The following is a 14,273-nucleotide window of genomic DNA, read 5'->3' as shown; positions in this document are numbered from 1 at the left end:
AAAGAGATAGACAGAAAGGTATTTACATGCCTTTATTTCTGTCTTTGCAGCATTACAGAGAAACACGTCTGCTCTCTTCAGACACCATCAGCAGAGAGACAAACTCCACCTCCTGTACTTCCTGTAGAGGTCAAATGACACTGAGCTAACATCCGGTGCTCAGCACAATGAATAGACTGCCCCTTTGTTCTCACGGTACAGTCCCAAACATTCCCATCATGTTTTACTTTCCAGCCAGCTGCAGCTCGCTGCTGCATTGCTCCTTTTCCGTAACAGTAACTTCATTTTCAAGGCTGAGATGAATCCACATCCTGGTCCACCCTGAAGCCCATCTCCCCTAAGCATCAGTATCAGCAAACTATGATGGCTGGTCCAAAGACTCCCCAGGGAATCAAGAAAGCCCTGAGTCATCCCCACAGTTGGAAACTCCATTAGCTTGGAAAAGCCAATAGCTGCAGAAAAAGGCACCAACTTTTTAACTGGCCTGGAGTTTTAACTGGACTTGAGGTGGGTGAAATCTCCAGTCATTGATGACCTAGCCTTGCTATGAAACTCATTCAGTAGTTCCAGGATTTTGCTGGGGCATCTTTAATGTTTGGTCTCCTTCCAAGGTGCTGACTTGTTTTGCCCTGCCTCACAACCTGTCTGCTTGGTGAGCCAGCAACTACTGACCTCTCCTTGCTTGTGCCATCCCCCCTGCTTTGTGGTGGGCAGCCCATGGGCAGCTAAGCTGAAGGTCCCAGGCTGCAGCTGAGTGCCAGGGGAATGGTATTTCCTGAGATGAAGGAGCAGGTGTGCATCTATGTTTGGATACAATTGCATGCCATTTTTAATCAAGATGGTGGACTCTACCTTTCAAAACTACTCTGATTTAAAAATTGAACTGTTTTCTTTTTTCAGAATTCCTTAACAATGCTGGGTATGAAGTTGCTAATGCATAGTTATAAATGCATAGTTTGTGAGCAAAAATACATTCAAAAGCATATTAAATATGATTTGTGGGGCATATTTTGATTTTTTTTTAATGCAGATAAATGTGGAAATAGAATGGAACAGACTTAAACTTTAACACACCTGAAGAAGCACAAACTGAAAACAGACTGATCCAACAACATCTGCATAAAGCACATGCAGTTGCTGCCACAACCTCCTGGAGAGGCTGTTATCTATAGCTGGGCTATATGGATAGTTCTGCATTACCATACCATCCGACTTCAGTTCAAAGTAGTTGTGCAATGATTTAATTAAAGCTATATCATTTCAGCCATCATGTGATAGGTGTTTAAGTGGCCATGGCATGGCTAATGATTGCCTGTTCCCACTCTCTCACTGATGGAGACGAGGTGGTGGGGGACGGGGGGACAGGACAGGACTGAAATATATTCTAAATTGCATAGAGCTATACTTATTTAGTCATTGATTTTATTCTTATGGTGGGCAGCTGATATTAACAGATGCCTCCTGGCACTATTGAGCAAAGGGTCTCTCCACACTGTGATAAACTGCTTAGCTGAAATGAAATCCACAGGGTGCCCTTAACACAAACAGAAACCAATAAAATTACCATGGCCAACATCCAAATAGGCCCACAACCCCAGCATAGTAGTCAGAATTTATGGGAGCAAATGTTTTGACTTACAGTAAGATAGGTCTGCTCACATTGCCTTCTTCAAGGAAGCACCATAAAAGTCAGCATTTTATTTACATCTATATGAAAGTAATGTCATTTAAGGAGCAGTTTGTTAAATAGCCACAAATGGCATTTTTATTAGCCTATTTCCATTGCTCTACATCATGTAATTTTACTACTTGTTAGAGGCTCCATATTATCCTGACCCCTACGTCTCCTCTACGGTGACAGGTTTCTTTATGAAATTTCCAATCTAACTTTGATTTCTCCTGCAAATAATACCAATACTGGCACACCTTCTGCTTTCACCTGTATATCATTCATTTCTCAGTCATTTTGTCATCTAGCTAGACCTGAAAATTGCTTTCCTGTTGAGCAATTTTTCTCTTTCTTTCTTCCCTCTTTTTTTCTTTGCTTCCAAAGCTTTCACTGTTTTGGAGTCTCAACCTAGAGATTAAACATAATTTAAGTCACTGGACTCATAAACACTTTATTCTGGAATTTGTGGCTTTTTCTCATTTCTCGCAGTAAGCCTCGAATTTTACTTTTTCACATTTATGTGGTCTACCATCATATATATTTCATTCCCCATTATAAATTTTATCATCTCTGCCTCCTATTCCTCCCTCTGTAACATCCCCCCTTTCCAATTTTTTGCTTCCCTTCTTTAATATTAATCAGTATACAGCATAATTGAAACAACAGAAGTCAGAGTATTTGCATTCTGTATGTGAAGACTACAGAAACACCTTAAATCTGAATTCTCTGCTGCAGGGCCTTTAAACCTGGGATGTTGTTGTTGTTGTTGTTGTTGTTGATAATGAGTCATTGTATTTATATCCCACCTTTTCCCTCCAAGGAGCTCAAGGCAGCATATATGGTTCTCCTCCTATTCGTTTAATCCCCACAACAATCCTATGAACTAGGTTTGGATTAGAGAGCCAGTGACTGGCCCAAAGTCAGCCACTGAGCTTCATGCCATAGTGGGGATTTGAACTCTGGTCACCTAGGTCCTAATGCAACACTCCAACTACTAACCCACACTGGCTCTTCCGGGATGAAAGCTACGCCAGCAATTACAAGCTTATATGAGTTAATAAGATAGTTGATGAAGAGTTTGAGATGCCTGGCCCACTGTCTATTTTTGTTTGTTTGACAGATTTTGCATACCACTTAATTGCAAATAATACCTCTAAGCAGTGTACAGATAATTGCATCCTTATTGCTCATTATATGGTGCAAGGTGAACCCATGGGTGTTTATGGGCTGAGTGCAGCTAAAAAGTTTCCATTGGTCTTTCTACATGAGAGAAGAGACAAACATGATATTAGAAGGTGTGAATATGCACATTTGATTATATCTCATCAGAGGGGTGAAAGAGAGGGAGGAAGAAACTAATGTTTAAAGAAAGTGTGAACATAAAATAAATTCAGCTAGCTTGTGGAATCAGGAGCAGTAGCTGTAAGAAGAGGTAATAGCCTTATCTTTCATGAATTTCTTTCATTCATCCATCCTCTTTTAAAGTCATCCAAGCTGGTGGCCATCACTACATATCAGGGCAGTCAGTTCCATAATATCTAAGATAAAATATGATAGGAAAGTGGTGGTTGGTAAACTTCCCATGGCTCATGTTGGATTAAACCTGCACCCACCCAGCCCACAAAGTGGCCATTTTTAAACCAGGGATTGTAAAGGATTGCATGATTCCACAATGGGCCTTACTTCTGAGCAATATTTTAAGTATGTGAGCTTCAAGCTGTTCCCTGTATCCATATAGTGCACCATTTCGTAAAGCAATTGTTTCAATAATTAACTTACGAATCTATGTTTTAGTTCTGTTTACATGACACTTGCCTTGGAACTTTCTCAAGATTACCTCATTTTAGGGGAGTTCAACACCACTGTGGAATTTTGAAGGAAAAAAAATATTTCTATTGATGAAACATGGCACAGGAGTGACAACTGAAACATCCATTTGTGAATATAGTTACAGCCACACATCAGAGATTGCTTTTGCTGGGAGGTTAAATGTCATCTTTTCAAATACTGGGATGTAGCCTTATTGGTTTCTATGAAGAAAACCTATTTCTTGTAAAACCATATCCAGTAAATAAGACAGTAACAGGAAATTGAAGGTGTGCATTTCTCTTAAATGTTTGTCTATGTCTTACTGAACACCTGGGATCACTTTTCACTCGCATCTAGCTTCCACTGAGTGTGACTCTTTGTCTGCCAAACATCTCTATTTGATTGAACAAATAAGCAGATTCCCTGGTAACCATCTGCATCCTCCCATTACCTCAGAGGACTTCTTTACATTGGCAAGGCAAGTCTTGAATCCATTTCCTTTTATTCCCGTCTGCCTGTTTTTAGAGGGAGCCTAATGAAACTGTCCAATTTAACATAGTTAGGCAATACTTCAATCCTAGGTCCTCTCTACTAATTAAGAGTAACGTATATTAATAAACACTTTTAGCAGCTGACAGACAGGAGTCAATTAGATTATCGCAACCAACTTCAGTTGCTGCTTGGCTCATTATGTATAATGTACTTGGAACAAATCTTCCATTGGGCTCCTAGTATTGAAGCTGCTCTGTGAAGACCTGAAACAGAAGGAAGAAAATGGCGCAGATCTTTTAGGAGCAGGGTTACCTGTGGGCAGCAGGATTCCCCACAAGAACCTTCCTTTGCTGCCATGGAGTTTTTCTAAGAGCAAGAATGCCATGAGTTTCTTTACATGCAGGCTACCAACTGGACAGCGCTCCCTCAAATGCCCATTGGACTATGTGATGGCCATTCAGGGAAGTTCTGCCTCATTCAGGACCTATGAAGAGAGAGCCCTGTGCCACTGTGAGCATGTGCAGGACTCTTGAAAGGTTTAAAGCAGGGGCCAGGAGCCATTTCTGAGAGCCACATTCTCTTCAGTAAAAGCTTTTGGGGAACACACACTAGTGATGGGCAGGGTGAGAAACAACATTTTACCTTTGTGCCATCAGCTAATTTCCACACGTGTCCACTGTCTATCGTCCACCCAGCAGCAAGAGTAATTATCAGAATTCACAGATATGTTCAAGTCACAGATGGAACAAGTTTGCTCCTCCATTTCCGCCTTCCTCGCTAGTTTGCTGGACACTAAAAGTCAATGCCTGCGTAGGACTTGAGTTTAATCAGGTTTAAGTTGTAATCTGATTGGCAGTTTCTTGGGAGTAAGCCCCATTTATCAAATTTATTTTTGAGTCAGTACATAATCTAAGACTGTGCTGTTAGTCAAACACCACACTGCAAACTCAAAATATTTACGTGAAAGAAACACCACTAATTTCAACAAGAGTCATTTCCATTTGGCCTAAACTGCCCAAAATTTATTTTGTATTTCATTCTGTATTGAGCTATCTTCCTCTGGTATTTGCATTCTCTGAACTAAAAAAAATCCCTTTAAAAGCTGCATCTTGAGTCTTAAATCAGTCATACACACTCATACCATCTGCTTCCTTTTTACCAACAGGAGAAGCAGATGTGAAGGAAGCCCTATTTTGAACGTGTCACAAGTCATTTATATTCATCATCAAAGACTGAACACCTACTGAAGGTGTAGGAAAATTGCCTTCCCAGGGCATGTCTTCTCTGAGTAAAATTTCTCCCACATTTTAGCAAATTGGAGTGTTGTAAGAAGAAATTAGTGGGCTAATTAAACCTACTGAAATATTGTTTGATGAGCAATCTAATAGACGAAATGTGAGTGTTGGATATTTGATTAGGATTCATTCATGTGCAATTCTGCTTTGTTGTGTTTTCGTTGCTTTGAGGGTTCCTGAAACAAAGCACATTTAGGACTATACAAAGAACAGCCTAGTTTATTGGTGCTGTGATCATGCCATTAATTTTTCACATAAGTACTGAATATTGGATAAAAAGAAGGTGATTGAAATGGGAGGGATAGAAATGTGGCGCAAATGATGGCAGACATACAAAAAACAGTCAGACACACACACACTGCTGATCTAAGGATCAAATCAGCTGCTATTGGAGGAGACACTGCTGCAGATACTGGGGCCCTGAGCTATTTAGAGATTTATTACCAACTAGGGATGGGGGAGAGATTCAAATTACTTTGTATTTCTAGGTTTTACGCACTTTCCAAAACAATACACAAAATGAGACACAGCCATTCATCAAAATTCTCAACTCAGTTCTTCGGCCAATTAAGGAGTACAGGAATTCATATACGGGGGCAAAGTATGCAAGTATGCATAAAGATGCGTATATTGCTATAAACTTCACACAAAATACTATAAATAACATGCAGAAATTGTATTAGGGAAAATATAAATATGAGGGAAAACATACTTTGGAAAACTGTGTATTAGGAGAAACTTCACTCAAAAATGCTTATATTAGGAAAAACTGCTGTTGAATTTTCCTGACGGCTTTTTAAACAGACAATCAAACATATGCAAGCTGATGTAGGAATGTGAAAAAGTGAACTTAAGACTGGGAACATGTCCCGGTCAGAGAAGAATGGCAAACCAAGTTGATGAGCTATGCCAAAATGGCAAAATTAACTGGGAAGCTGAGGAATCAAGATGACAAGAAATCTAAAAAAGAATGGGAAATGTTCATAACGTATAAACAAAATCATTGTAAGCAGGTCAAAACATTAGCAGGATTTTAAATACACTTGTAATGTTACAAAACATATAGATAAATTAGGAAGGTGAAAAAATGGAGAAGTACTGATGCTCAGTTGAAAATAGAATAAAAAAGGACTCATGGAGGGGATAAGGGGAAGTCAGGAGATTCAGAGTTATCTTGATATTTGGACTTTGTATTGCTTTATGTTGTATGTCTATATATTTGAAAACCAATAAAAAAGATTGTAAAAAAGAAGACTGGAAACATGTGAACCTGGAGATACTGAAATGGATGGATTTGCCCATCCCTATTATAACACCATGAACTGGGCCCAATAGATTAGAGGCGGATCGTGATGTACTTTAGTAAGCAGTGCTACCTTCTGCCATGTTGCTGCCCCAGTTAATAACCTGACAGCTGTATTCTATACTAGCTACAGCTTCCAGAACATTCAGCGGTAGATCCACATACAGCGCATTGCAATAACCCAAACATTAATGTAGACATTAATTCTATGATATATCTTTCCCTTTGTTCTTCAACATGCAACCCATTCTTCCTGTGTGGTTGTTTTGATTTGGGAATCAACATCTGCTGCATTTTTAATACCTCAGTCCTTCTTGGGCTGGTTTCAGTCATTTCCCCCAATTGATGGATATATAGATTTGGGTCGTAAATCTCAACCCAAGAGAAGCCATCATCTTTCCCTTCTAGAAATTATAGCTCTCTTTATTGTCTGCATCTTAAAAAAAAAATACCTTCATGCCTTAGGATTAATCTCCATGCATGTTTAAAAATACCTGAAAATTTCTTTTGATCAAGTGGAAACATGCCACGTTTCATTCAAAGCACATCTGCTGTTGAAGGCAGGGTAAAGAGTTGAAAAGAGACAACACCAGTGTCTGCCTTTTACGGATTAAGGGCAAGATATATCAATAACATTTCCCACCGCACACCCCCACCCCCGCCCAACTGTCACCCAACAAAGGAGTGAAGTGGAGGCAATGGTGATTAAGCAAAAATCATAAAGCAAACAAAGTTTATCATTGAAAAACTTACATATATAATGTATATTGTATGAATTATTAGAAGAACTACACATTATGTATTTCTGTTGACCACATACACTATTCAAACAAAAGAGTAGCCCACAAATAACACCTTCTCCCTATAAGAATGCCAAAGTATCACACAAAATGCAAATAAATAATGTTGAATGATAATGAAAATCCGTACAATCTAATATTATATACAAAGATCGATAGGGAGACACAACATACCACTACAAATGTCTTCCACCATAGTGCTCACGTCTGATTCCAACAACAACCAAGTGGCCAAACTATATGTTTACCTGACAGATTTCTAAACTGCCCTTCAGCAAAATCGTCAACAGCATCATTCAGAACAGTTTACAAAGTTGTGAATAATAAATATAGCATTTGTTGCAGGTTTGAGGAGGCTCTCTCTGAGTGGTTTTGCCCTCCTCCCTCTTGTTACATTGTTATTTTAAGGATTTTATGCATTCTTTATTTGATTTTGTTTTTACTTTATTATTCTGCAAAGAACAATATATAAATCATCTACAGAAAGTAAATAAATTAATTTTGTCTTGGTTGTTTCCCCCATTCAATTGCCTTTCCCTTGGTACCCAATCTGCACCAGTGTGGTGTAGTGGTTAAGAGTGGTAGACTCGTAATCTGGTGAACCAGGTTTGCGTCTCTGCTCCTCCACATGCAGCTGCTGGGTGAACTTGGGCTAGTCACACTTCTTTGAAGTCTCTCAGCCTCACTCACCTCACAGAGTGTTTGTTGTGGGGGGAAGGGAAAGGAGAATGTTAGCCGCTTTGAGACTCCTTAAGGGGAGTGAAAGGTGGGATATCAAGTCCAAACAACAACTCCTCCTACTCCTCCTCCTCCTCTTCTTCTTCCTAAAGTGACCACGCAATAAAGGATAGGACATGCTAAGATAGCTCCTTTACCATGCTCTCCCCTTAGCTCACTTAGCAAGGGCAAGTGGATAAATAGCAGAAGGAGCGAACCAGAGGACTCCAGAAATGGCCTAGGGCCGTCTGGAGAAGTATGGGACTCAGTATGTTCCCAATGATGTCAACCCATTACTCACTTACATTTATATCCTACCTTTCTGCCATTATGGAACTGAAAATAGCATAGATGTGGCTTCAACACAGTCATCCATCCAAGCACTGACCAGACCCAAGTCTACTGAGCCTCAGTGAGACAGTGCCAGCCAGACAAGGAGCCCTCCCTCTCACCACACCATGAAGGAGGCACAAAGCAGGCCAACCATGAAATGCTTCCATGAAGCTATTCTAGCTAACTTGTGACAGTGAAATGAGGATCTTCAGTAAGATGTCAGGCTCATTTGATAAACATTGTATTTTGAGGTAGAGGGAGAAGCTCTTCACATACCCTGCCAGCTCAATTCATCAAACAGATGCTGCTAATAGAACTCAGGTTGAATGGCAGGGAAGAGGATTCCAAAAATACATTTCAAAAGTTGCCCATTTTTATGCTGGGAAGTGTTTATTTATGATAGTCAAGCAGATACTTCCAAAAGTCTTGAATTGTAGTTCTGTTTTTTTTTTGGGGGGGGTGTTTTTTCTTTCTATCAGACTTCCTATTGGCAGTAGCACTGTGACTGTCAGGAGATATCACATTGATGTCTATCATTTAACCTCAAATACAGACTCCAAGAATATCATTACAATGTTGCGGAACTGGAAATACAAAATAGAGTGACTTCTAATTGTGGAAAATGGAACTCTGAAAATTGTGCTTTCCATATTCATGTCAGGTGTCAGCACTGGATTTGATATCTTTTTCTGCAGTGGGAGCTCGAGTAATTTGGATTTTCACAGCATTTATTTCACAGCTTGATTATATATTTTCTGGTACAGTTCAGAATTGGACATATTTGGAGCTGGTGTCACATCAAACTGTGTCCAATGTCATGACCTATGAAAGCTAGATACAGTTAATGATTTGTGTTTCAAAATGCTTCTGAAATGGTCATAATTGTAATACTTCACATTCGGACAAAAACCAAACAGAAAGCAGAAAGAGTATTTTTGTTGTTGTTAGTATGAGTAAATTGATGCAGATCACAAAGCCTTTTCAATAAATTACAGTCTTCGCTTAAAAGGAAAACTATTCCTCTTCCTGTTAGTCTGGCAGTTAAAAACAATTCACAGCAATTTGTTCATGAGCAAGCTGTTTGCTTACAGAGAAAGAACACAGGCTGAACCCAGTTTCCTTTGTCTCACAGACAAAAGAGGATAGGGTATGAAGGTGTCCACAAACACAAGCACACACACACACACACACAATGTATGCCCACTGGCTCCACCTCCACATTGGCATATTCTCTCCCACAGCCTGACACCTGCATGTTCACAGCATTAGCATGAAAGGGACTCTACAGTAGAGATGAATGAATCACTCTATTTCCAGTCGTAGATCCTTTTTTCTGCATTAATCTTAGGGTGTTGTTTTTGTTTAAAAAGATCAATTAAAAATCATATTTAAACATATGTTTTATCCCAAATTACTTGTTTTAAATACATATCTCAAGGTATGCATTTCAACCTGAATTTTGTCCTAAAATACAGGGTTTTCATACTTTCTGGTTCGTTTTATTGCAAAATTCAGAGAAGTGTGAAATCCAAAGCATAATTACATTTCAATCTGTGCATTAGTCCACTAGCGGCAAATTAGGTCAGTTTACTATATAAAAAAAGAAAAAGTAGACCAAATGAGATTCTTCTCCATCCCTATCCTACAGTCCTATAGTCAGTAGCAGGCATCATAGGAGGGGGCAGTGGTGCTTACCTGACCTCCTGACAGCTGGGTCACTTCTACTCACCAAGAAGGAAAGAAGCAGGGTGAGGCAGTAGGAAGCTCAGGAGGTGCAAATGCACCACCAGCAGCACCAGATTGTTTCTGCTGGTGCGTTGGCACTGCACCAACGTCCTTGCCTTCTCACTGCTCCCCTATAGCAGTGACAGCTGTCGAGAGATCAAGTACATGCCCACCATCCTCTATGGTATATCACTGTATGCATATATGCTTCTAGACATGATCAGGATTGCCCCAGTTTTCCCAACAGCATGGAGCAGCCCACATGCTTAATAACTCCATGCACACAGAGTCCCTTTTAGCCCTAAGTTAAATATGTGAATGCCAGGACAAGGCCAGTGTCATAATTCTGCTACCTATAAGCATTTTGTTTACCTAACTGGAGTGTATGTGTCTGTTTAGCCCTACAGTCCACTTCTTGTAAGAGGTTTGCAGGCATTTCTCCATGCACACATTCTGTACATTGACTGTGCAGAGGGGAAGCAGGATTGTACCTGCAAATGCCACCCCCCGCTTCTGCATGCTGATCATTAGTGTTAAAGTGGCTGTGCGTGTGTGCTGTGTGCATACAGATTTTGCCACATATTAAGGAGCTCTGATCTCTCCAGGTCTTTGCAGGCCAAAGCTCACGGCGCACCAGCTTGTCTCACTTTGGTGTAAACGATAGACTTAATCTCTACAGAAAGCCCTGCTGTTGCCAGCAGTGGTTATAATGACACAACTTCATGATTATTAGGAGCTTCACTGATTCAATAAACTACCCTATTCCCTCTGCATCTCCAAGTAAATATTCACTTGCCCAACACCTAACATTCATTTTAATTTTTTCTTGGTGTCTCACAATAACTATTTGGGGGAGGCCCTCTGTAGATGTAAACAAATGCCTCTTGTCAACAGTCTTGTTTCCAAGAGATGCACATGCTAGCTAGCTACCTTGACTGGTTAGAATATGGCGAGTTAACACTAACTTCCATATGTTTGCCATCAGTTTATGCTATCAGAAATAGAACATTTAAAACGGGGGATATGAAAAGGCTGTTTGGCGTAGGAGACAAGGTCTTTAAAAGGAGTAGGTCTCCTTAGTCATCTGTGAAGGAAGCTACAAATTCAGAGGCATTCAGAGTTATACAAAAATGAGATTATGAGACAGAGGCAGGGTGAGGTTCAGAGGTGTGTGCAAATGTGTAATTACACACATACACACAGATGTGCAACAAGACTAGAATATTGCCTGGTCATTTCCAGAGGCAAAATAGTTAGGAACCCAGTGAGCTGCCTTATACCAACTCTTCCATTCATCCGTCTAACTCAGTATTGTTTATACTGATTGGCAGCTGTCCAGGACTTCAGACAGGCTTTATTCCCAGCATCCCTGAAGATGCTAGAGACTGAATCTGGGACCTTCTGGACCAGATGCTCTGCCACTGAGCTACAGTCCTTCCTTCTTGGCTTGGGTTCAATTCCTTGGGTGAAGCAATTTACTAAGACTTAGTGTCTGGTATCAGTGAAAGCCAAAAGGAGATATCAAGCTGAGAATTTTTAACTGTCACAATTTTTAATGTGAGTGTTAACAAAGAAATTAGCTTCTGTCAGCGGACTGTAACAATGGACTCTTAAACAACTGTCAAAATTCCCAACATCTCCCAAACAATAGATTTCCTTTAAGTTTAAGAAACTCAGCTTCTGTATTATGGTTGAGTTCCCTTCCTCTGACTCCCATTGTCTTTGTTCTAGATTAACCATGAACTGCTCTGAATTCTCTTCATTGCCCAAATCTTTCATCTCATCTTTGGTCATGTGCATCATAAGCAGAAAATAGCAATAATACTATTGTTGCTAGCTAATCAGCCGGTTTTCCTCTTAATTCATTGCATGCTACAGGGATAGGTAAGCAATAGTTCTGACAGTTTTTGTGACTCTAAAACTCTGATTTGAGAGAAATATATATTTGCTAAAAACAAAGTGAACAAGATGGAGAAGAAAATTACGAAACTGAATCAAGCTCAAGAGCAAAATAAACCCCAATCTTTTCATGCTGCCTTTAACATTCCACTAGAGAGAGGCAACAACAATAAGGTAATATTAGCAGGCAAGCTGTTTGCACAGTAAAAGCATGACAAGGCTTGGGACAGCACAAAATGCCACAATAAGAATACTTAAGCAAGACTGCAAGTGCAAAATGAATCTATTCTCTCCATGACAACATGCCAGTGGAGTGCAAATTCATGTCCTCTCCCTCGCCCTATCTAAAATGTATTATGCATGCAAAATCAATTCACATTACCTTTCCCAAATTTTGAGGTGATGAATGGGCAGGAATTGCATCTATAAATTACTATTTTGTTGGTATTTCTTGTTGTTTCCATTTTGGGGGTAAAAGAATTCTTCCTGCAGTTGTTGCACACATTAACAGTCTTTTATCTTCCCTTGGTATCTCTTCACTGAAAGAAGAGTGGCAGATGAAATGATGGACTTTGCAGAACTGGCAAAACTGACAGGAAAAATATGAAACCAGCATGATCAAGTATTCCAAAAGGACTGGAGTAAATTTATATGATACCTGAAAGATCATTGTAAGAAATTAACATCACTAGGAGGGTTGTCTGAAAACTTGTAATGAGAAATTTTTCCAACTTTCTATATTTATTTAAATTTTGAGTTATTCTGTAATGAGTGTAATTAGAATTGGAAAACGTACAAATTGCAGTGATATAATGGTTAATTTTGAAAGCCATGAGGTGGGAGGGAAGGAGGTTGAAAGGCTCTAAGAGCCAGGGCGGTATGGTGGATAATGATGATGTGAATGTATAATATTAAATGGAAAATAAATAAAAATGATATTAAAAATATATAAATTACTATTTCACTAGTTTATTTTATTAGCTAGACATTTTACACACAAATGCAAGCAGTGTTGTTGTTTTTTAAAGAAGGTTTAGCTTTTTATGCTACATGTGGTCTGATGGGCCAATACCAACAGTGACATTTTATGACAATGAAATCATAATGCTACCAATGGCTATGAAGCATGATGATTATGCTCTTCCTCCATAGTTGGAGCCAATCATGCTTCTAAGTACCAGGTGCTGGAAACTGCAGGTTTGGCGAGTGCTCTTCAGCTTGAATCCTGCTTTCTGGTTTCCCACAACCGGGAGGAGGCGCATTGTGAAAACAGGATGGTGCACTAGACGAGCCATTGGCCTGATCCCTCAGCCTCTTCTTATGTTCTTATCATATTCTCATAGGAATACAGGAAGATGCCATACGCTGATTCATCCATGGTTCATTCATGGTTCATTCATCCATGGTTCATCCATGTCCCCAGGATTTCAGACCCAGCTCTGAGTAGTTGTTGGTTAGACTCACACCTATAATAGATCGGAAACTGAGGGTATAAGGGACATAATGTATGCTATCTGTATACTATGACTCTACTCCGGCCAAAGGAGATAACACCAGCCACATCAAGGAAGTTCTTGAACAACAATAGGTCACAGCAGGGCATTTGAAATTCCTTACCCCTTATAAGCACAAAAACTCAGGCTTGCTTGTTAATCTGAGCAGCTAGGAATTTCTACTGTCACTACTTCTTTTGCAGGCTATAGACTGTTGGGAGAGCGCTCTGTGCTATCTGCAGCCCCGGATCTCCGAGTGTCCTCTAGTGAGCATAGCTCTGGAAAAGGCATCCCCTTCTCCACACAGAAACATAATAATGCTTGTTTCAACTCACCTGTGGAAACAACTCAGAGGTTATTAAGAAGAAAAACGATAACAACAAGAAGATTGGAAGATGGGACTTGTGAACATCAAAGCAGCAGAAATATGAGATGATTGGACCCTTACTGAACTCGAAGCATGAGTACCCCCAACAAAAAATTTAAAGATTTGGTAAAATATTTGGATTTTATGATATATATTGGTATAATTCAGAATAACTAATGTGATATGATTGGATTGTTAAATGGAAAACTTAATAAAAATTATTTCCAAAAAAAAGAGAGGAAAAGGCATGCCCTTCTTCTCCAGGGTGCTCCAGCGACATAAACCAACTTGATTTATGCACACTAGCCTTCTTTCTTGGCACAGCAAAAGAAAGAAGCATCATAGTTCTAAACTATTATTTATTTACAGAA

The sequence above is a fragment of the Podarcis vaucheri genome (assembly GCF_965113315.1).
Source record: "Podarcis vaucheri genome assembly, chromosome: 3".
Taxonomy (NCBI): domain Eukaryota; kingdom Metazoa; phylum Chordata; class Lepidosauria; order Squamata; family Lacertidae; genus Podarcis; species Podarcis vaucheri.
The sequence above is the reverse complement of the archived record's forward strand: the minus strand, read 5'-3'. Positions refer to the sequence as shown.